General features: G+C 36.8%; 1 long non-coding RNA gene across 1 annotated transcript; it reads left to right on the top strand.

The window, feature by feature from the left end:
- Positions 1–17,132: 17,132 nt before the first annotated feature.
- On the top strand, positions 17,133–18,490 carry LOC307164960. The gene is made up of 3 exons (XR_013822365.1): positions 17,133–17,251; positions 17,333–17,470; positions 18,298–18,490. It is a non-coding gene; the product is annotated as an uncharacterized lncRNA (long non-coding RNA).
- The last annotated feature ends 6,775 nt before the right edge of the window (positions 18,491–25,265 follow it).

The following is a 25,265-nucleotide window of genomic DNA, read 5'->3' as shown; positions in this document are numbered from 1 at the left end:
AGAGAACCACTATAAATCTGGACATGTAGAACAGTGCAGCTTAGATGCTGGTTTACTTGCCGGTATTGTACGGGCCAGCATGAGGGACAAGGTTTATCGAGTCTCGGTAAGTAAAACTAGGGAGAGATAGAGGAGTTATAAATGTTCTATGTATTTAAGATAACTATACAAATAATCTCTGAACAAGCATAACACAGTTAAATTCCAAACATTTAATATAATAGGCATAATATAATTTAATATAATAGTTGTATTATAATAAATATAATATAACATAATATAATATAACATAATATAATTTAATATAATAGTTGTATTATATATGTTGAAATTAAAGAGAATTGTCCAATAGCATCAACAAATGCTTATTATAATATATTAGAATTAAACCATATATGTTCCCTAAATAAACCATATATACTCATTTTGTTAACATTTTCTTTACCAAATGCCAAGCAGGTTATAACTGGTGTGTTTTATGTCATAGATCAAAACGTGAAAATATTAAGAGGCTTTAACCACAGACCTTATTTCAGGCGATTTAGCAAAAACCCATTCAAAAAACCCATAGACTTTTAGGGCGAGGGAACCGGAAGTGCTAAAATGCTAACTCACTTCCGCGTTTTGGCCTACAAAAGTGACGTCATAACTTCGGAACTCTATTGGGGTCTGCGTATCAGGCTAGTGACACATGGTTTCACAACTCTAATGTGCATGGGGCGAATGTACAGGGCTTAAAGTTCTCAGGCACCATTCCTGATTTCAGGCAAAGAGCACTTTTAAATTAATTCAATACATTGTGCACATTTCCTCCTGGACAACTTTTCAGACCTCAAATCTTTTCTTGCTTTAAGCCCTGAATTTCAATGCTAAAGATTTGTAGAGATATTCTTATGCCTCTCGCTGATTGGGTACAAGACAAACACTCAAACTGATCTAATAAGTACAGCTTCACCTTTTGATCAGAGACAACAACAGAGACAGACAAGACGAAGAGGTGTGCACGTCTTATAGGAGCATGGGGCCTATAGAGCGTGCACAGTATGTTTTCATCCGGGTCTTTACAGCAGGAAGTGCCTTTTCCGGCTTCATTCACTTCTGAGGTGTGTGTTATGCTAGTTGTAGCTAATGTACCCTGGAGGACAAGTGCTCTAATGGGCCTTTCACACAGGACGCGGTATGCGCGGGGCTTGCCGCTGGGTTCAGCGTTGCCCTTCAGATACAACGCGATTTGCGCTGCGCTATGACGTAGGCGGAGTTTTAAAAACCTATATGGGGACACATATTAAAAACCTGTTTACACACATTGCCTACCTACAAGTTGCCTGACTGTTAAAACAACTATTTTTAATGTAAATCTGTCTGTCTATGAGACGATCATCCATTTTGATTTCCGTGCTTGTTTGGATCCCCTGTTTCTATTGGCCGCGCTGGTAATCGTCACAGAGCGCAGCGGCAAAAGTTGAACTATTTTGAACTTTGACCGCGGCGTGCGCGTGAGCACGCCAATGATGCGCACCGCTGCGCTTGCGCTTTGATCGACGCAGCAACAAAACATCCTTGCGCGGCGCAAGCCATTGATATGAATGGGTTTTATAGCGCAGCGCCGCGCATACCGCGTCCTGTGTGAAAGGCCCATAAAAAAACGAAGACAACAAAAGGGTTAAATAATTAATCTTGTAAAGTGCTGGCAAAGTTTCATTAACAATTGGCTTGTTCACCTTGGTGACCACTACAAACTCCTCGTCCTCATCATGTGCCTGCTTTGTGGAGGTCTGGACTCTACTGACCACTTTTCTGGTTATATTTTTAATTTCTTGTTGCTCCTTTTCAGAGTAAACATCTGAAGAGGTTTGGAGGCATTGATGCTGCAGACCATGTGAAGTCAATGGCTGCGCAAGTAACATTGTTCCTTTTTTGCATTAGTTTACAGTGATGTTCCCTGGCATATACTGTCATGCACTCCCCCCACACACCCACTTACTCGCTCTCTGCTACATTTTCATAATGAACTCGATTGCAATATAATATTCTAATATAAATCTGTTTTACCATGGCAGAACTATGACAAATAAAATGATGACCATAATGAGCCTCAGAGGAAAAAGTGGGAAGGTTGCCTTCATGAAGACCCGTCTCTACAAGATAATCTGTGGTGAGTTTGCTTTAACCTAGTAGTTTTGTAACAATGTTTTAAAAAATTGAATATAGTAAGCAGAATAATAATCATTTTAGTTGGAGGACTCTACAGAGCATGCTCTAATATATAATACTCCATTCTGGGCTCTAGACTAACCGGCAGCACTGGTTACTACCAACTGCCTTTTGTTGCTCGCCCAAGCACATGAATATCAATGACCTTGCACATTGATAAATACTAATTTATATACTTGAAACATTGGCAAAGCCACAGAAGTTGATATTTGAAAAATATTTTAATTTAAAGGGGTGGTTCAGAATTTTGGACATCGGACCTCATTTACAAATTAGCCTGTGTGTTATTTATCAACGGTTATTATTTATTCTCTCAACAGACATTTACATCGATAGTCTGGCGTTATAATTTATTTTATTTTGGTGTACTGTGGAGTGGGTAAAACTGTTTTTAATGGCAGGCTAGAGGATACTGTTGACCACCAGCGAACTATGCAACTGGAAGGACTGGGTGAAATTTTTTGAAAACTGTCTCCACTGATAAATAACACCCAGGCTAACGTGTGAATGAGGACCGATGTCAAAAATCCTGAACCACCCCTTTAAGAGGTTAACGTTTGCTAATACTGATCTGTTTTTTTCCCCCTCATCAGACACTGTCTTGAGCTCATTTGATACAACTACAACAAAAGTAAACGAATACATGGCCAAATTCTTGAAATATGCACCAGAGGAGTATAGGAGAGGTGGTAGAAAGAAGTAACTAGAAGAGAAGATTTTAACCAGCCGTGTTCAATGTTGCCCAATGGTTGGGCCGTTTTTCTAAAGGTTAAAGTTCGACACGTAAAATTGTTGTGTGAAATGTTGGCACACTTGCAGCCGTGTAATAAAGAATGTTTCTTACGTCAGTGAAATGTCTTTATTGATCTTCTTTATTGATCTTTATTGGGCCGGTTGCATAAAGCTCTAAGACAGTCTTACAACTTAGACATCAATTTATTTTCTTTAAGACTGTTCATATCTTTTTTAAATCATTTACATAAAAATGTAGATTAGCCTAATTTGATAGCAAAAACTAAGACTGACTGCCCTTGATTAACTGCTATTGGGTCATATTTGAACTTAAGACACTGTCTTAACATAATGGCTTTGTTTATGCAACCGGCTCCTGGTCTTGCTTTGACCAATTGGCTTCTTCCTAGCTGACTCTGTGTCCGCAAACTTAGTGTTTATGTATCCATTTTAAGGTGTTTGCTGTTACTGTTGAACACATCAATACTTTAGTGAAAACAGTTTAACAAAATAAACTGTTGAAAAGCAAGACTTTATAGTGATGTTGAAATTTCAACGTTGATTGGATTTGCAAAATCTAAACTAAAATCTATTGATTCAATGTTGACGAATTCACTTATGTTGAGAAACGTGACGTTGGAAAGACGTTGCTATTTCAACGTTGATTAGATTTGCAAAATCTAAACAAAATTCAATGGTTATCCAACACTGGCACCTGACGTTGATTCAACAGTGACTCGACGTTAAAATGTCAGCTGGGATATGTCTCGTCTTTTGCTTTTGAGAGACCTTTCAAAGAGATTGCCTTTCAGACACCATGTGTGGTACTACAATCTTGCAACCAATTCCACTCATTTTACAATTATTAGATGATGGGGGGAAAAGTGAATTGTAAAGTATCAGTGGTTAAATACTGACTAATCACAACATGATTCTGCACATGTGGATAGTAAATCATCGTCAGGTGGTATTGATAATGTGCTTGTAAGTGTTTCCAACGCTATTGCCTAATCTAACTGGATTCAATTTGTCAGTTGTCTAGTAATTTGCTTCAAGAATCAAGACCTGAATGCAGTTTTTGGGGCCTTCCCGGAAAATTCTTACAACTAAACACTAACAACATTGTGCCCTCTGCTGCCTGATAATGCTGGCGTAATTTTTTCTCTGGCTTGTGAAACTAACTGATCAGTTTGGGTAAATATTTTTAACACAATTTAAATCTTTAAATTGTGCAAACACTTGATTTCTCTGGAGGCCTGTAGAAAGTTTGTGCACCTCAAATTTGGCTTGTTTTCGGCTGCTGTGACGAACGGTTTGCATGCTTTATCAATTTATTAATCTCAACTCGTTTACATATCCCTTATGCTGAATTCCTGCAACTCAGTTAATCAAAAATAACCAGTTCTGGGAACGTTGCTGACATGTTTAGAAAAAAGGTGCTATGTTTTAGCAAACAAGACAGTGATTCAGGTAAGATAAAGTTAGATTTGGTGATGTAGGCCTAAACAACCAACTCAGAAACCCCCCAAAAAAAATGAAAGCTGTCACTTGAGATTCCTTGCCTACTGCTCTCAGAAATCGCAGAATTTAAAGTTATAGTAGGCTACTGTGCACACACAGAGACACAAAAGAAATAAATTTCATAACAGAAAATTGTTTTCCTGTTTGATCATTCTGCATACAGCAGACTTAAACCTTGACAACAGATCACATTTATTTCATAAGATGAATTACTGAGATGAGGTAAAAAAAAAAAAAAACACTGGGGGTCCATGTTTCTGGGTTCCGGAAGGGTCTAATGGATTGTCAACCTTAAAATCAGTCCTGTTTGTGTGGTGGAACAAGCAATGGTATATAGAACTATGTTTAACATCTTAATTTCATTAACTAATTATGTTAACTCAGCTAATTTAATGTAGAAGAGATGGACACTATGTAAACTAAGTAGGCCTAAATGTATTGTTTAGAGTTTCCTCTGACTAAAGATTTTCCACTGTTGATATGGAATATGCAAGTGTCAGAAAAAAGAAAAGCTTTACTGCTACAATGGGGTTTAATAGATGCTATATCAGGGTTCACCAATCTCGGTCCTGGAGGGCCGCTGTCCTGCAGAGTTTAGCTCCAGCCAGCTCCAACACACCTGTTTGAAAGTTTCTATGCCTAGTGAGACCTTGATTAGCTGGTTCAGGTGTGTTTAATTGGGGTTGGAGCTAAACTCTGCAGGACAGCGGCCCTCCAGGACCGAGATTGGTGAACCCTGTGCTATATGCTGAGGGAGAAACTGCAAATTTAACATTTTTCTCTTTTCTGACTTTTCTTTTCTAAGGCTATATCCTAGAAAAATCCTGGAAACTCAAAATTAACTCAATAGCATAATATTCTCATTTCAAAATAAATTTAATTTCTCCTACATTTCTTCTTCTCCTTTAATGAAGAAGACGTTGTAGGCTACCCTTTTTGCATTTGCGCCACAGTAAAGTGACATATTACTGATTGACTTTAAAAGATCCTGGATATCATTCATATTGCCAGCATATTGCAGATGTGACTCACACAAACACGAATATCAGCGAGAGCAGTATGTTTACATAATTACAGGTTATTTATTTTTTTATTATTCGTTTTGGTATAGCCTACATTAAATCTCTTAGTACACAAACTAAAATGATCACACTGGTAACACGGTTACATTCTTTCAAAACATGATCTCTTTATTCAGTTGATCGATAACTCACCAAGTACGTTATGATTTCGACCAAATGCGTCGGGGCAGTATATGTTGACGAATCAACCGCATTTCAACGTTGAATCGATGTTTTATTTTCAACGTAATAACGTTCTGATATACCGACCAAATAGTGAACGTTGATTCAACGTTGAAATTTGATCGACGACTGATACTAACCTTTACAACTAAAAATCAACGTTGAATCGACATCGGTCTGCTATCTGGGTAGTTATGGCGCAAATTAGTTAAAAATCTCCCAGAACCTAGAGCGAGCACGCATGCGAGACAGCTGTTTCTCAATTCCAAGAACGCAGAGAACGGACTTGTGTTCTCGTGGAGACCGGTCTTGCCAAGCTTCCTTGGAAGAACGAACTCGGAACCGGCCGCAATGACTTCTGGGACACCAGGCGAGTACTAGCTCAAGTCTGCATTCGATGCATCCTCGGTATCAAGAACACATCCGGGTTCTTTCATGCGTCCTCTGTACTTGCGTTCTTGAGAATTGGGTCTGAACTTCGACGGTTATGATGACGTAAAACGAGAACACAAGGACGCAAGATCGCTGAAGAACGCATATTGAGAAACACCCAGAGACTGTCGTCCAACCGATAGCGCGCGCACGCACGGCAGAGAGGGAAAGTCTTACGCCGGTTTCACACTGCACGCGATAGCAGAGCGTAAGCAGCGCAGGAGCAGTGCATATGGTGAGCGGGAGCAGGACAGGAGCGTTTTGCTTTCACACTAGCAGCGTTTGTCACGCGCGGCTGAACCGCGGCGTGTGTATAGACAGAGTACTCTATAATCAGGGTAAGTTGGCATTGCTTTATTTCGTTTTCAAATACATTTAAGAGAAAAGACTTGTCAAGAAGCTTATTTTATTAATCATTTCATTTATATAACTTTTGATTCGTCTTTGTTTTTATTGTTCGGGCAACAAGTTTGTTTTTGGACATTTGTTTTCTTTTTAAATTGCTGTTGGTCATTTGATGATGTAAATTCATACAGAATGCAGTGTCTGACTACTAATGGGTTTTTTGTCTTTTCTTTTTTTCTCCACTTTGTTTTTGTGTCAACAGCAGCAACCCAACTCTCAACGACTCTTTTGGCACTAAGAATCTTTGGATTTTTTTTCTTGTGAGTATATTTTTTTTGACTGAGTGTCAGTCACTTTCTTAGTAGGCTATTTGTATTTAGATCAAACAGATAGGCTACATCTTTTTTAATAATTTGTCTTAAGGATTTAAATCAGTGGTTCTCAACTCCAGTCCTCGGGACCCGCTGCTCTGCACATTTGGTATGTCTCTCTTATCTGACACACTCAGTTCAGTTCATGGAGTCTCTCCTGACGAGCTGATGATCTGATTCAGGTGTGTGTTAAATAAGGGAGACCTACAAAATGTGCAGAGCAGCGGGTCCCGAGGACTGGAGTTGAGAACCACTGATTTAAATAACTCATTTTTTGTAATTATATTATTATACTTTTCTTTTTACAGACGGTTTCTTGTTTTGGTTTTTGGCTCATATTGGTGAAAGAGTAAGTATATACAATTTTATATACATCATTTTTTTTTTATTCAATCAATATTTAGGTTTAAAGTCATTTAACAATATGTGGGTAAAATGGCCATAAATTAGCAATAAATCATATTGATGTTTATTTTGTTTTATTTATGTACTGATTTTTAAACTTAAAATATTTCCCGCACACTATCGTTACTTGCAATTAAAATGAATATTTATTAACAACGTTTAATTTTAATTGCAAGTAACGATAGTGTGCTGGAGTTCCTTATCTGCTGAAACGACCTATTTGGTCTTGTTATCCTACACACCTATCACCTGCAGGTGTGTGATGGAGTTTGTTCACTAATAACCTTCAAATATTTGCAATAGGCTTGCCACGATATAATACCGGTTATGAGGAACAAAATCACCAGAGATGGAGCAAGTCACGCATCTTAAAGTCAAAACAAAGTCCTTATAGCAAGTCTCAAGTCCCAGTACACAAAAAAAGGCAGTTCCTGCTAAGGATCAAGTCAAGTCACAGTACCACATTTGCCCAAGCTTTATTTAATGTGCTTATTTTGCTTGCAGTTTTTCAAATAAAAGGTTTGTTGTATTCTTCATACAGCACTAAATAAGTGTCTTTAAACAAATAAAATAATGTATATTGTGGCAAATACACTTGTCCCTTCATTTTATGTCTAAACTCTGGAAACTTGACCAATGTCTTCAATATTGGGTTATAACAACACTGTTAAAAATTTATTGTAATTTTACAGGAAATTCCTGGCAACTAATTGCAGTAAATTTACAGCAAGTAATATACAGGATTTTTACTGTTTACTTTTACAATAAAGTACTGTATTTATACAGCAGTTGTACTGTGATTATAGTAGCATTATTACAGTAAAATGCTGTAATTTATTTCAATTTACTGTATATTTACTGCAACTCAGTTGCCAGGAATTTCCTGTAATTTCACAGGACAGAATTACAATTTAATATTGTAATTCAATATACTGTATCCTGTTATTTGTAAATATTACAATACAATGCTGCCTGTAATTATCCGTATTAGGCAATTAAAAACACAACAATGATATCTTTTTAATCTTTTATTAAAAACTGTTTTCTTAGGAGGGTGTAAACACTAAACAGGTGCGTTGAGCCCGTATCTCTTCTCTGCTTTGCAGCCCGTCTGGGAGTTGATTCCACAAAAAGTTCTGAAAACCGAGAGAGAGGAAAAAAAGTTTTAAGTTTTCATATCTGTTAAATAATGACAAATACTGTGTAAAAAACAAAAGTATTGCTACTTGCTCATAAACAAAAATGATTTTGATGTATTTATTTAATATTAACAACTTAACTTGTTATTAGTTCACCCCAAAAAAATGATGTCATTAATGACTCACCCTCATGTCGTTCCAAGCCCGTAAGACCTCCGTTCATCTTCAGAACACAGTTTAAGATATTTTAGATTTAGTCCGAGAGCTTTCTGTCCCTCCATTGAAAATGTATGTACGGTATACTGTCCATGTCCAGAAAGGTAATAAAGAGATCAAAGTAGTCCATGTGACATCAGTGGGTTAGTTAGAATGTTTTGAAGCATCGAAAATACATTTTGGTCCAAAAATAACAAAAACTACGACTTTATTCAGCATTGTATTCTCTTCAGAGTCTGTTGTCAATCCACGTTCACGACTCCGCAGTGACGCTGCTGACGTAAGACGCTGCTGACGTGTTATCTGGTGCGCCCGAGCTTCGTTTACAGTCTTCGTTTACAGACGCACGCTGTATTCAAGCTATTTTATATTGTTCCTCTGTGTCGAAATCCTTAGACATGTTTGCGAAGATTGTTTTGTTTACAGCGTGCGTCTCCCTCAGACTGTAAACGAAGCTCGGGCGCACCAGATAACACGTCAGCAGCGTCTTACGTCAGCAGCGTCACTGCGGAGTCGTGAACGTGGATTGACAACAGACTCTGAAGAGAATACAATGCTGAATAAAGTCGTAGTTTTTGTTATTTTTGGACCAAAATGTATTTTCGATGCTTCAAAACATTCTAACTAACCCACTGATGTCACATGGACTACTTTGATCTCTTTATTACCTTTCTGGACATGGACAGTATACCGTACATACATTTTCAATGGAGGGACAGAAAGCTCTTGGACTAAATCTAAAATATCTTAAACTGTGTTCCGAAGATGAACGGAGGTCTTACGGGCTTGGAACGACATGAGGGTGAGTCATTAATGACATCATTTTCATTTTTGGGTGAACTAACCCTTTAAAATTTAGAATTACATTGGCTTTTACATTGTTTTTTTGTAAATATATAACGTCATTGCATGCATGTATGCACTGTATATCGAATGACGCTTTGGACAAAAGCATCTGCTAAATACCTTAACCACACTTCAAAGTGTTTTATTTAATTAATTAATGAAAGTCGTAATGTTAAACTGCTGTCCGTCAGACTCTTCTGTTTACACATAAATGTCCTGTATGGGAATACCAACTCTAGGTAGAACAGACACTTAACAGTAATAGCTGGGTCTCCATCCAACTTTTTAATGCACATTTTACCCATTTGAAAAAGAAATCCTGACCTGGCTGAAACGGTTAAAATTCACAATATATTTACAATCGGAGTTATATTAATAAACACCCTGATGCTTCAGAGCTTTATAATGGCAGTGGATTGCAACATCAGTTTGAAGCTCAGAAAAGTGCATCTATCCATCATAATAATAAAGGCCTTCTGAAGCAAAGCAATGAGTTTGTAAAGTTTTAAATATAAATATTTTTCGTACATGAAGTAAAATAACTAGCTTCCGGCCAAAAGAACAATAACATACAGATTTTACTCTAAAGCGCAACTTATGCAAGTAATACAACGTACTGCTGATATTTACACTACGCCATGACACACTACGCTACTTCTGACGTCATGAGTTGCGCAAGTTGCACTTTGAATGCAAGTAGACTGCGTATGGCTGTTTGGCCGTAAGCTAGAATTTTACTTTGTAACGTGTTAAATATGGATATTTTTCTTACACAAACTCTTCGCTTCAGGAGGCCTATTTTAACCCCTCAGAGCCGCGTGGAACACTTTTATGATGGATAGATGCACTTTTTTGAGCTTCAAACTGATCCACTGCCAGTTGACACCTGGAAGTGTCAGGTTTTGTTTTTGTATAACTCAGATTGTATTTGTCAGAAAGAATGGTTTGAAGGCAAGTTAAATCATGGGGTAATTTTCATTTAAAAGTGAACTACCCTTTTAACAAAATAAGGGAAGAATATACCTTGTACAATTAAGCAAGGTGTGCTGGGTAGGGTCTCTCTCTGGATATCAGCAGCTGTGGCAGAGGGCTAGGGAATACAAAATGTAAACATTACCAAATGTATTACCAATTACACAACAAATACCAATTACAAATCTATTATTATTTTAATATTCCATACAGTCTGCCAGGCAGCCACATATAATTTGAGAAAAACAAAATGGTTAACTTGATTTTAATACTCCTGATAATTTGCTGCCTTCTCTGAAGACAAAGAAAGCAGTGAAAGCCTTTCAACAGAACCCAGGCTCCGAAAAAATATATTTTATGACGATGCTGGGTGGAGGTTTTGTTGCGCACGCGCAGTTTGTTTTATATAAAGACAGCTTACATCAGTGGTTCCCAAACCTGTCCTGGAGGACCACCAACACTGCACGTTTTCTTTTTCTCCCTAGTCAAACACACCTGATTCAACTCATCAGCTCATTAACCCATGTGATAATGAGCTGATGAGTTGCATCAGGTGTGTTTGACTAGGGAGAAAAAGAAAACGTGCAGTGTTGGTGGTCCTCCAGGACAGGTTTGGGAACCACTGGCTTACATGACTGCTCTTCCATCTTGGTTGGCAAAGCACAAAGTAAACTTTAAGTTATAACATCTGAACAGATGCTATATTCAGCTTTTATCACAGCTATAGCTAACTTACAGAATTAAATTAAGATACCAGCAGTCATTTAATTGAAGCCCATATTTCAAATAACAATTTAACGTTTGTAAACACAAGCAAACGTTATTTGAAATATGGGCTTTAATTAAATGACAATGCTGGTATCTTCATTTAATTCTGTAAGTATTAAGCGACCGTAAAATCTACAAGCTAACGTTAAGTTTATGCTAAGTGTGTAAACCACCACGACTTCAAGACCCCCGATTACAAAACAGCAAAACAGAAGTCCTAATACTTAAGTTAGCTAGCTAACGTTATAACAGCCTGCCCGGTAGCACGTGTAATCAATGCAATAATAATCTGAGCTAAGGAAGCTCACGGGGCTAACGTTAATGCTTATTTTTACAGTCTGTGCTAACATTATTTGAGCTATCGTCATTGTGGTGGTTTTCCATTCACGTTAACAGTTACGTTAATTTACAAGCTCAGCTCGACTCGATTCTACTCACCATGTTTGTTTTTCCATTGTGAATATCTAGTGTCTTGTACCTGATGTGATGTGGTAACTTAGCCTAACGTTACCTTTTCCCTTATGGATTGAAGACGCCGCCACTTCAGCGGGGTCAGTTCAGGTTATACCGGGAGTGAGCGAGTCGAGTCGGGGCGAGTTGAGCTAACGTTATAGGGATCTAACTTTAGCCAATGTCACTGAGAAATATACCAAACAAAAAATTGTGAATATCTCGTACCTTACACCTGCATGTAGTTCCTTTTCCGTATGGATTGAGTAAGAAGACGCCACTTCACCGCGGTCAGTTCACGTTGTTTTTAGTCGACTCGGGGCGAACGTCACTGAAGCTAATGTCACTGAAATATACCAAACGAAACAATCAGCAGCACTCACTCATATCAACGGTATTAATATATCCATATACTTATAAAATAGATTTCATGTTAACGTTTCATACCTGAGATGTGTTCTTCTTCCAAAAATGTTTGATTCTCTGGTGCCGTTGGCCGCGCGCAATTTCAAAATTCAAACAGCAACGATCCCACAATGCTATGCGGTGGCTGTAAAATAATGCTTCTACAGTGTAGTTACAATAAAATTACAGGACTGTCCATAAATTTCCCATCATGCATTTGCATTTACAATAAAAACATGAATACAATATGTTGTTGTAAAATTTATTGTAAAAATTACATCAATTGCTAACAGTGAACGTTATATATTTAATTATAATCGTCACACAATTTTATACGTAAACTTGTTTTATTAAACTGTATTGTAAGTACCCTACATTAAAAATTAATTCAGGCTTTTGTTTGTCATTAAAAATAATGGAGGCCGATAAAAAAAAAATGTTTTACAAGTGATTTCTTATACTTTTGCTCCACCTAATGGACAAAATGAGTACTATAGACTTCATCTCTTTAGAACGGCTAATAGCTTGTAATTATAATTATTATAATATTGCTGTTAGCCCTCTGAAATGAATAAAACCAAGCAAGTTTCTTAAAATTTACTTGTTCTCCAGTTGTAACAAGTTGAGATGAATAAAAGATATTGAATAAAAAATGAATAAAAGATGATTGACAGATATAAATCAGGTACAGTACATGCATGTTTTTTCTAAAAAAAAAAAGGTTTGACATTAATTGTACTAAACTACACAATATTAACAATTATTTTGATCTGTTGACAACTATCCTGTTGTGTCCTACACCCTTTTGAACTCAAACTTAAGACAATTACACTGAAAAAAAAACGATTTGTTGAATTTTCTAAAAGAAATTATGGTAAATGGTTCCACACAATTGATTTAAGCTACATTTAAACAAATGCATTAAGTTTAACTAAAATGTATTAAGTTCAACTTAATGCATTTGTTTAAACACTTGTTTTGGGGGTAAACTTATTTCAGTTTTTTTATCTTGTTTGCTGTACACCTTGTCAAATGGCAGCTTTTAGACATTGTTTTTTGTTTGTTTGTTATAAGTCAGAAATGACAAGGAGGCAGTTTCACTCATTACAAAGACAACACATGGACTCTTGAATATGCAAATTAGCCTCGCCTCTATGGGGTGAGATTTCGGTCAGAATTCTGCGCGCGCAAGATCACATTTTGAGCGTGCAAAAGGGCATTTCGCACGCGCGTGAAATGAGTTTTGTGGAGAAATGTTCGTCTCGCAGATAAGAAAATATTGCGAGCGAACGAAAATCAATTTTGCATTTAAAATAAGTATTTGGATGTGCGCGGACGTTCTCTTTCGCGTGTGCAAAGTTTCACTTTCTTGCTCCTTTCATACCAGCCGTGAGCGCTCTCTAAGCCCAGACGGCTCGCTTGCTCAACACAACCCAGCGTTACAATATGCCATAATTCCAGTCAATCAGAGATGAGACTGCTAAATTCTGATTGGCTGGCTTGAAAACCAATCACAAGACTCCCTGCATCACCGACTGCGGAAGAGAACTAGTGCAGTTGAGTAAAGTTGGCAGTAAATTCACAGATTCGAACTTCCCGGGTCAATAACTTGTGAGCTAAACGTTGTTACTGCACAAATAACACCTCTTTTTAATTGTAGTAATGTAGACAAGCAGCTACAACCTAATTTTCCTCCAAATGAGCTTTCCCTCGCAGTGGACAAAATACATTGATCTCTATGCGCAGGCGGGACCGTCTGAAAAGTGCAAAACCCGAAAAGCGTTACTACGAAAACAGTCAATAACTTCACTGTCACACACTATAATGTCATCAAATTCAGTTCACACATCACTGCTGTCCTGATGGTTATACTACAAGACTTATTTTGTATAAATATCGTTTTGCATATTTTTTATGATTATTATTTATGAAAAATATTCAAAAACTTCACTGTAATTCACTGTATTTTTGGCAAATTCAGTTCACACATCACTGATGTCCTGATGTTATACTACAACACTTATTTTGGAAAAAATGTTTTTTTTTAAAGTTGTATATACAATTGTAAATTTATGATTTTTTAAAATTATTTTATGAAAAAATTCAATAACTTCAATACAGTATTCACTGTATTGTTGCCTAATTTAGTTCACACATCACTGCTGTCCTGAAGGTTATACTACAATACTTATTTTGGTAAAATATATATTTTAAATTGTATATACAATTGTAAGTGTATAATTTTTATGATTTTTATGAAACATACTCAATAACTTTACTGTAATTCACTGTATTGTTGCTAAATTCAGTTCACACATCACTGCTGTCCTGATGGTTATACAACAACACTTTTTTTGGGGAAAATATATTTTAAGTTGTACAATTGTACATTTGTGATTTTTTTATGATTTTTATGAAAAATATTTAATAACTTCACTGTAATTCACTGTATTGTTGCCAAATTTAGTTCACCCATCACTGCTGTCCTGATGGTTATAAAACAATCGAATCTGTGAATTTACTGCCAACTTTACTCAACTGCACTAGTTCTCTTCCGCAGTCGGTGATGCAGGGAGTGATTGGTTTTCAAGCCAGCCAATCAGAATTTAGCAGTCTCATCTCTGATTGGCTGGAATTATGGCATATTGTAACGCTGGGTTGTGTTGAGCAAGCGAGCCGTCTGGGCTTAGAGAGCGCTCACGGCTGGTATGAAAAGAGCAAGAAAGTGAAACTTTGCACACGCGAAAGAGAACGTCCGCGCACATCCAAATACTTATTTGAAATGCAAAATTGATTTTCGTTCGCTCGCAATATTTTCTTATCTGCGAGACGAACATTTCTCCGCAAAACTCAGTTCACGCGCGTGCGAAATGCCCTTTTGCGCGCTCAAAATGTGATCTTGCGCGCGCAGAATTCTGACCGAAATCTCACCCCATACGCCTCCACTCGCTCACACCAGAGCCATACATCTCTAGGCTCTTGCTCACACCAGCTCCGCCTCAGATCCACTCGCTCAGCTTGAGGTAAACACTGCACTGCACAATGGTGTCGGGACACAAACGGTTATTAATAATTAGCCTTTTGCTTGACTTCAAACGGTTAATAATGTTTTGCTAATGTTTTTGACCATGTTCCCGTTCGCATCTCAGAGTCAGGTAGCTGCCTTACAATCTTCGGAAAATCTTTGAACAACTTATGCCAGTGCAGAAGGCCATATAGTTCATATCATCATACATCACGCACCGGCCGCATTGCTACTTTTTTATTTTTATTTTTTACAATGCCTGTATAACCTGGCTTCTTGGGATCCCCTGATAGTTTGCTGTTAATTATATGCAAGGTAGCCTGTGACGTCAGAAACCCGTGACCTTTTTTTTTTTTTTTTTTTTTTTTTGAGACTGTATTTGGTTCATTGCATTTTCAAAATGGACTTTGTTGACAACACTTTTTATTATATTAATGTGTGGGTCAGGGTTTTTTATATTTATTTTATTTTTTATAAATTCAATGAGCCCTTCATTTTAGTGTTATAAATACATGACAGAGAAACCAAAGCCAGGAGTTTGTCCAAATAAAACATCTGAAGGAGTGGTAGGAGCGTGTGTCGAGTCGTGTTCCCATGATAGTAGGGGTGTAACGGTACACAAAAATCACGGTTCGGTACGTACCTCGGTTTTAAAGTCACGGTTCGGTTTATTTTCGGTACAGTAAGGGAAAGAAATGCAAACATTAAACTGCAGGTTGTTTATTACTATAAAATTTTTTTTAACAATTTGTTTACACTTTTTTAAACACTTTTTAATAAAATATAATAAAATAGATATAAAATAAAAAAAAAAGAATAAGAAATAAAATACTGCTGCAAAGTTCTCCACTAAATAAAATACTCTCAGTCTCAAACCAATATCACATAATAAGATATAATGAAAAATATAAATAAATAACTATGATTACAGTGCAGCATTACCAATCCCAGCTTGTAGGCCTGCTCATATTTAAAAATTAAGGCTGGGAATCGATAAAAAAAAAAAAGAACTAATTAATTGCACAATTTGCTGTAATTAATTGCAATTCCTCCAAGCTTGTAATCATCAATAATTAAACTTATAATCACCTAATTAAATGAAACACGGGGAAAAAAGGAACAGAAAATAGCCCTATATTAAAATAATATTAAACATAAATATATCAATGTATTATTATTTTTCAATAATCAATCAACATAATCAATGTAAGAATTTTTTTTTTTTTCACTTTTTTAATAATTATCAAAATAAAATATAGTCCAAAGCTATTATTACCAGAGCTTGTGATCAGAGCAGGTCATTTTACCATTTTTGCCAGCATAACTAAACCAGCTCAGCAAACAGAAGTGTACTACTGAGAAATTTCACCTGTTTTGGGTGTTTTGAGTGTTTGGGCCGTTAACGACAGAGCAGAACGCGCAGCGCAAACACGGACTCGAACATTGAGCAGAGAGCGCAGCGGGCCGACACACACACACACACACACACACACACACACACACACACACACACACACACACACACACACACACACACACACGAAACGGAGAGTGCGGCGGCGCACACGGAGCGGAAAAGCTTTTTTTCGCCCTGCAGTCTATTTTATTGGTTTAGGTTACACTCAGTGACGACGGATAAAACACTGGTAAAACATTAGAATCAGCTGCAGGGCGGGATTTGCGCTGAACGCGGAGACTTCCGCCACTTAATATGTTCGTGTAGAAACACGAAAATGTACCTATGTTCCGCACACAAAATATTGCATGCAGTCATTCGGTACACACGTGCACCGAACCGAAAGCCCTGTACCGAAACGGTTCGGTACGAATACACGTACCGTTACACCCCTACATGATAGTGATTGTCCGAACGATGAGAAATGCTGCAGCACTGGATGTGGACATCGGTGTACAGCTCCATATACAGGTAATGGGGGGGAAACTGACCCAGGCATCAGTAGAGCATGCATTGAATGAGACATTCGGCAATCAGTGATCTGGTTTCCCCGTCTTTTTCTTTTTTTTTCGAATAGCAACAGTGCGTGTGTCCAGTCAAAACCCTTGGAGGAGTGTGTAAGGATTCGTGTGTCGATGACAGTGACTGTCCGAACACGGAGAAATGCTGCAGCAATGGATGTGGACGTCAGTGTAGGCCTCCATACATAGGTATGTGTTAGTGTGTGGGTCAGCTTTTCTTTCTTTTAAATGCAGTGAGGCATTCATTGATCTAATCTTATGCAAACACAGATAAACCAAAGCCAGGAGAGTGTCCAAGCGATATCATTCTAGTAGGAGAGTGTACCAAGTCATGTTCCTATGACCGTGACTGTCCGAACAATGATAAATGCTGCAGAATCCGTCAATGTGGACTACAACGACAATGTGGTATTTATTATAATTTTTATTTTATATATATATATATATATATAGATATTATTATTATTTATTATTATTATTATATTATATATTATTATATTATTATATATTTTTTTTTAGGAATGCCACCATAGCCTAACTTATTTTTTAGCCTAGTTCAATATATAATTGTTAGCTACTTATTTTTCTTTGTTTTGAATACCCCTGAATTTAAAAGATTTGTCGTGGAGTGGGGGGTAAATTACCTAGGATATAGTGTTTGTTGATAATAGGCTAATTTGCATATTCAAGGGTCCATGTGTTGTTGATAAATGTTTCGTTGCATTTAATAACAATGCATATAAATTAAGTTAAATGTTTGCAAATGAGGTTAACATATATATATATTTTTTTTGCAGTAAGACCAATTTCTCTTTCAAGATAACTTCCTCTTCTTGGCCAGGTTACATTTCTCTGTGGCGTAAACTCTAGAGATGAATTTTTAGGGCAGTGATATTCAAATGATTGTTTTTTTAGCCGCCACATCAATCAACATATGATCATTCATACGATCTGATTGGCAGCGTACTAATGTTAAATTTCTGTGCTCGAATCAGCGCTTGTTTCTATGTTGAATTGACATTGAGAATGATAAAATAGTTAAGACAAGCATTTATCAAAGTACCTGAATTTAGCCCATATCACCATTTCAAGATTGTGCTTTACAAAATAAAGATTCATAATACTTGGAATACAACTTGTTCCTAGTAAAACTTGTTACTTTTGAGTTCTGTGCTGTGTTTCTGAAATTGAATGACGCTAAATGCACTGACTAAAGCTAATTTGTATCCTTGCAGTGACACCTGGTAAATGTTATGCACCTTTTATGTGCTTACATGAATGATGGCCAATGTCCTGCCAGACAGAAGTGTTGCCCAACCACCAGTGGCCATTGCAGTTACCAGTGCTGATGATTTAACTGAAAGAGTCCTCTGTTTTTTTTTGTTTTTTTTGCGTACCATACTTGAGGACTGACATTTCACCAAATAAATCTGTTTAGTAAAACATTCCTCTGGTTTTTTTTTTTATTGTTATAATTATTATTTTTAAACCCTTTTCTACAGGAGCTTGGCAGCAAAAGTGTACTTCAGTGTAAGGCTTTTCAATTACTTTTTTTTTTTTTTCGTCGTCAAAGAACCAGAAATAAAACCCCAAAATGTAGGTTGAAACTGATGCAATGGTTTAAAAGTTTTAAGAGACTTTCAATATTTAGCGTGTCTAAGACTCCATGTATTTATTTTTGGATTAGTCCCAATTTCTGACTAATTTTTTATTTTATTTTATTATCCTTTATTTTTCCAGGAAGGTCCCATTGAGATTAAAAGAAATCTCTTCCTCCAGGGAGTCCTGGCCAAGATGGCCATACTACAAGTCACACATTGACAAACATATGACACATATAAAACATTCTAAACAGTCAAAGCACAACATTCACCATAAATCAATAAATTAAGTAAAACAGCAACATGATTCATTCATTTTAGACTGCAGTAAATTTTTAAATATATTCAAAGGAGGAATTGTTTCTAGTGGAACAATAGCTTGAAATTCATTCCACAGCCATGGGGCATAGTAAGAGAAAGATGATTTTCCATGCTCTGAATGTACCCTAGGTACTACTAATTTAATCCCATTAGATGATCTGGTGCTATAGTTCTTTCTACATAAACATAGAAGACTAGTAATGTAATTTGGAAGCATACCCATCAATGTCTTTACAATAAATACCAACATATGTGATTTCCTTCTTTGAAGTAAAGAGGACCAACCCAAATCGTTGTACAGCAAACAATGATGAGTACGTGAACAAGAATTTGTTATAAAACGCAGTGCAGCATGATAAACACCATCCAGTCTTTTCAATAAATATGTAGAAGCATGCATATAGACAATATCACCATAATCTAAAATAGGTAACAAAGTACTCTGTATAATTCTCTTTCTAGCTGTAAAGGAAAAACATTTTTTTTTCCCGAAAAAGAAAACCCAATCTTGGTTTAGCCTTTTCACCTAGTAATTAATATGAACATCAAAGGCTAACTTCTCATCAAGCCATATTCTAAAAGTTGGTACTCTTTCTATATGTAAGTCCTCAATAGTCAAAATAGACGGGACAGTGGACATAGAACGGCTGCGTGCCGTGTAAAAATAACGCAGCGACCGATGGAGTGAAGAACTCTGGGCCATGACCAGCTTCGGCCAATTGTGAGCCTACGTGGTGACGTGTAACGCAGACGCGCTCGGATCTGGATCCAACTCCGCCCCTTGGATCTTAGGTGCTACTGGCTAGAGCAGGGGTTTTCAAACTTTTTGTGTGTGTGGACCAGGACCACTATTTGTAATCAAGAATTTTCGCGGACCACCTCATAATACACATACTAAAATATGTCTACACAGAGCCCTACCTGAATTAATCTGCACCTCTAAATAGGCTTACTAGCTCTAAAACTATCATTGGTCATCACATCAGTACAACAGGCTTGTTAAAAGAAAGTTTACTGCACACAACGGCTGCCACATATTTAATGTATTTATTTACTCAAGCGCCCCAGGGCATAATCAGGTTCATTTGAACAACAGGCTTATTTCCATAGCAATGGAGTATGAAATCTATACAGTAATAAGAACACTGGAATATAGTCAACATTTCAAAACCTTTGGCGATTTTAGGGGATTATTAATCTTCAGAGTTTTACAAGTCCTCAAAAAGTACCTAGGCTTGAGTTTGTCCACTTAACAGCACATCCGCAAAACATTTCAGAAACGCCGCGCGAGATCAAGAAACTAACTGGAAATTAAAATAATAACAGGCCTTATTCATTCCATTTATAAACATTTCGTTTCATATAAACTGCCTATGCCTAACTGTGCGTTCACACACCGGACGCGAACAGCGCGTCAAATTCAAAAAGGGATCATATGTCAAATTCGCGCCTGCCGCGATACGCTTGACCACTTTGTATCAATTCGCGCGTCAAGAGCGAAATTAGCCGCGTTTCCATTACAGATTTGCGCAAATGTTTTGCGCTATTATCTAAATATCGATAAAAAACTATTGCGAAATGACGGCGTTTCCATTAACCGATGTTATGCGACTAAAACGTCCCCACTAAGCAAAATGATGTCCGAAAGACGTCTTTTCAACGTCTTTGTCACAAAAATCGGACGTTGAAAAGACGTCCACTGAGGGTCTAGAATGAAAGTTGATATGACGTCTTTTTTCGACGTGTTCTGCACGTCCGATATAGACGTTCATCGAACCTTCGTACAAGGTTAAACACTAGTTCATATGTGGGCATTGTGGACATATTTCAACATCATTTTTTGTCTTATTTAGACATTATTACTTTGATTATTGCTGTCAGATGATCTTAGTGAGAATAAACAGAGGTTTAGATGTTGATATTTGTTTAATTTGAAGTGTCACCATTGTGGTGATCAATGTTTGCTTTAGTTGGGCTCTTGGTCCCCTTTCTTTATACTTTAACTTTTCTTTGACTGCCGTAACATTGTGTTTGTGTAACACAATTGTTGTGGCAGAGGATGCCTATAAAAAGTTTGAGTGTTATCAGCTCAATGTTAAATCAAGTAAAAAAAAATTAAATCAAGTAAATCTGGTTAGTTTTAAGTGAAGCTGGTAATAAGTGTACGGCCATGCATTTCACCTTTTTGATTAGTTTATTCCAACCAAAATTCAACGACTGCCCAACGCTGGAGCTTGACGTCAAACAAACATTGGATTTAGACGTCAACCCGACTTTCATTTTCAACCAAAATCCAACGTCTGACCGACGCTGTAGTCTATATCCTGTGCCTGCTGGGATCAACATCATGACATCTTGACATCAAATAAATGTTGAACTGACATCAAATACCAACAAAACATGACATCAAACTAACATCAAAATGACATCAACAGAGGTCAAAATCTTGACATCAAATTGACATCGACACTTTGACGTCAACATGACTTTCATTTTTGACCTATTTCGTGACGTAATTTTGACATCAATGTTTGATGTCACATTGATGTTAAATTGACATCAAATGCCCACTGGGACCACTGCAACGTTTTATGTGATGGGAATAGATCTAAATACATAAAAAACTTCTCACAATTCGTTAATCTCGATAACTGTAATAGTAAAAACGTATAATAGCTGTAATTGTAAATGTTTTCGAGAGAGTTTCACATGTAATGCTAAACATTTCATATGCAAGCATGTCAGCCAATCACAGCACAGGGCGTTTACACTGAAGTCTCACAGCAGCCAATCACAGCAGAGGGCGTTTACACTGAAGTCTCACACAGACACGCCCCTTCAAACAGAGCGTTCAGAGGCTAAAATCAGGCTAGGAAATATGCCTTTTATTTCTAAATTATAACAACTTTTGATCTAAAAAACATACTAACAGTATAAGGGCACCCCAGGAAACATTCTAAAATAATAAAATAATCCATGCAATGGGACCTTTAAATAGTTTCTGTTGAGTTTTGTGGTTCACCATTGTGCTGAAGAGTAGAGCCTGTGCTTCAGTCCAGGATGAGCAGAGAAACACTGATATTATGTTGCATTACTTAACAGGTAGTGTTTGTGTACTTGTTGATGCATTGATGTCTGCTGTTGATAACTAACACTTATCTGCAAGAGGATTGAATTAAATTGATGTTTTGTTAACTCATTTAAGTTAAATAAAATTTTTAGAAAAATATTTTTTTTAGTGGTCTTAAATGAAATAAGATCACAGTATAAATATGAAATGGCAATTGATCAATTTAATATAGAAGCAGTTTACAACATTATGACGTCTTATAAATCAAATAAAATGATGTCAAATGACGTCAAATAAATGTTGAATTGACATCAAATACCAACAAACAAAGCATGACATCAAAATAACATCAAAATGACATCAGCAGAGGTCAAATCTTGACATCAAATTGACATCAACACTTTGACGTCAATTTGACTTTCATTTTTGACCTATTTCGTGACGTAATTTTGACATCAATGTTTGATGTCACATTGATGTTAAATTGACATCAAATGCCCACTGGGGTCGTGTACCCAGCGGGCATCTTGATGTCAAAATTACGTCAAGAAATAGGTCAAAAATGAAAGTCAAATTGACGTCAAAGTGTTGATGTCAATTTGATGTCAAGATTTGACCTCTGCTGATGTCATTTTGCCAAACAAAAAGGTGAAAGGCATGGCCGTACACTTATCACCAGCTTCACTTAAAACTAACCAGATTTACTTTATTTAATTTCCGGTTTAAATAAATATAATATTTAAATAGTTTAAAATATATTAAACATATTTTGATGACACCATGATGGTGGTTAGCGTTTGCTTTAGTTGTGCTCTTGACCCTTGACTCTTTAAAATAAAATATCTCTGGCTGCTATAATTGTGTGTTTATAAAGCACAACTGTTGTAGCTAAAAAAGCCATGAGAAAATGAGATCAGGAGATGTTGGCGGTTTATTGAAAATGATGATATTATCATCATGTAATTGCCTGAATCTCTGATCTTATTCAGTGTCTGAAGTTTGGTTATATAGGACTTGTGATTTTAATGTTGTTGTATTATAATAGAAGCCATTTAATTATACAGCATGAGAATAATTTTTTTAATTAATAAAGGATTATAAAAAAATTTAATGCATTAAACTCAACATTATTACTTAGCTATCAAGAATCAGTGTATGACTCTCAACAATGGTGACAATCAGTGAAATGCTTCATGCTGCAGTGCATGCTGGGAACCACCAATCAAAACTCACCCACATCTCCCAGCATGCATTGCGGCTTTAATAAATTATGCAGCTGGAGTTGATCTGATTATCTGGATATTTTGTTTGATTGTCACCATTGTTGAGATTCATATGCTGTTTCTTGATGTCTCTGTGTGTCTAAGTACTGCCATAGATGAAACGTTTTTGTGCACTAAATAGTTATTAAAAACCAAGTATATTATTTGATAATATTGCTAGACATGCTGTAGAATCAAATTACTTTTATCATGAATAAAATCACTTTTATACCACAAGTCCTATATAATCAAAGCATTAAGCCGCGTTTCCACCGCAGGAACTTTCCCCAGGAACTAGGAACTTTGGGCTGGTACTCGATGTGTTTACACCGCAGGAACCAGGGTCTAAATGAAGTTCCGGGTAAATATTTGCCCCTCCGATAGTCCCTGCTCACGAGGTAGTACTTTTTCAAAGTTCAGGAACTTTCAGGGGTGGGACTTAATTGTGCGCTGCACAAGCTGATTGGTTGTGTTCACGCCGCATTTTGGTTGGATGACTCCACGCAGCATTTTCTTTATTTTTAACCTCCCTTTTAAAAAGTGGCTTCATGCAGTAAAGTTGTCTGTCTGCAAATATGGAATTTAATAAAAAAAACTGGGGGACTGGCGACGAGTTTCAGGCTTTATTATTTGGGTATTTGTGGAAGAGGAAACTTTCTGCGCGTTCGTCACAGCCATCTCACGGCCAATGTCCGCAATAGCTGATAACATACAATTTTATATCTAACGTTAGCATTACGAGCTCTGAACACGCTTTATCAGTGCTCGTCTCTTTTCTGCCACAGCTTTTAATATTAAGTCATTATGTTTACACATTGTCATCTATTGCAAGGCAAACCATGTCACAAATTTACTATAACAGGATTGAAATAGCGCATTGAGGTTGGTAACAAACAACTATTTACAAGACTGTCACTATTTATGATTGATAGACGGGGTTCAGGCTTTTTTTAAGAGTATTTGCGCAAAAGGAAATTTTTGCGCGTTCGTCCCAGTCATCTCACAACGTACCTTGTCTAATTTTATACGCATACGAGCTTTCTGAACACGCTTTAGTATCAGTGCTCGTCTATTTTGTTATGTTAATTAGCCTACCTCGTTAGTAAACCAATAACTGCAGCACAGTTTGAATCTCCTCCATACTTATAAATGTGGCGCTCAAAACTGATTACTGTCCGTCGCAGACTGGGAGGAGCAGTTGCGCGCAGTTTACCTTCCCGGTACTTTAGACCGCGGTGTAAACGCAGAAAGCAACCGGTCTGGGGCAAAAAAGGTTCCTGGGAAAAAAGTTCCTGGGACAAATTGTTCCGGGTAATTTCGGTGGAAAAGCGGCTTTAGACACTGAACATAATCAGGAATTCAGGCAGTTACATGATGATATCATCAATGAACAGCCAACATCACCTGATCTCAGTTTCTGATGGCTTTTTTAGTTACAACAATTGTGCTTTATAAACACACAGTTAAAGCAGCCAGAGAAATTTTTATATTAAAGAATAAAGGGTCAATAGCCCAACTAAAGCAAACGCTAACCACCATCATGGTGACTTTAAAATACAAAATATGATTTCATTAAACTGGAAATTAAAGAAAGTAAATCTGGTTAGTTTGAAGTGAAGCTGGTGATAAGTGTACGGTCATGCATTTCACCTTTTTGTTTGGCAAAATGACATCAGCAGAGGTCAAAATCTTGACATCAAATTGACATCAACACTTGACGTCAATTTGACTTTCATTTTTGACCTATTTCTTGACGTAATTTTGACATCAATTTGATGTCATATTGATGTTAAATTGACATCAAATGCCCACTGGGTAGTGACTCGACGAGGATCTGAGAGAAAGATTGAGACTGTGAACTGAAAATAATCTAATAATCTTTTTTTTTTTCTTCAATTGGACACAAAAATAAGCTCTGATCTGTTGATTTCACTGTCGCTGTAAATAAA

This window comes from Squalius cephalus (genome assembly GCF_949319135.1).
Source record: "Squalius cephalus genome assembly, chromosome: 1".
NCBI classification, from domain to species: domain Eukaryota; kingdom Metazoa; phylum Chordata; class Actinopteri; order Cypriniformes; family Leuciscidae; genus Squalius; species Squalius cephalus.
Note: the sequence above shows the minus strand (reverse complement) of the source record. Positions and strands in the feature narration are given on the sequence as shown.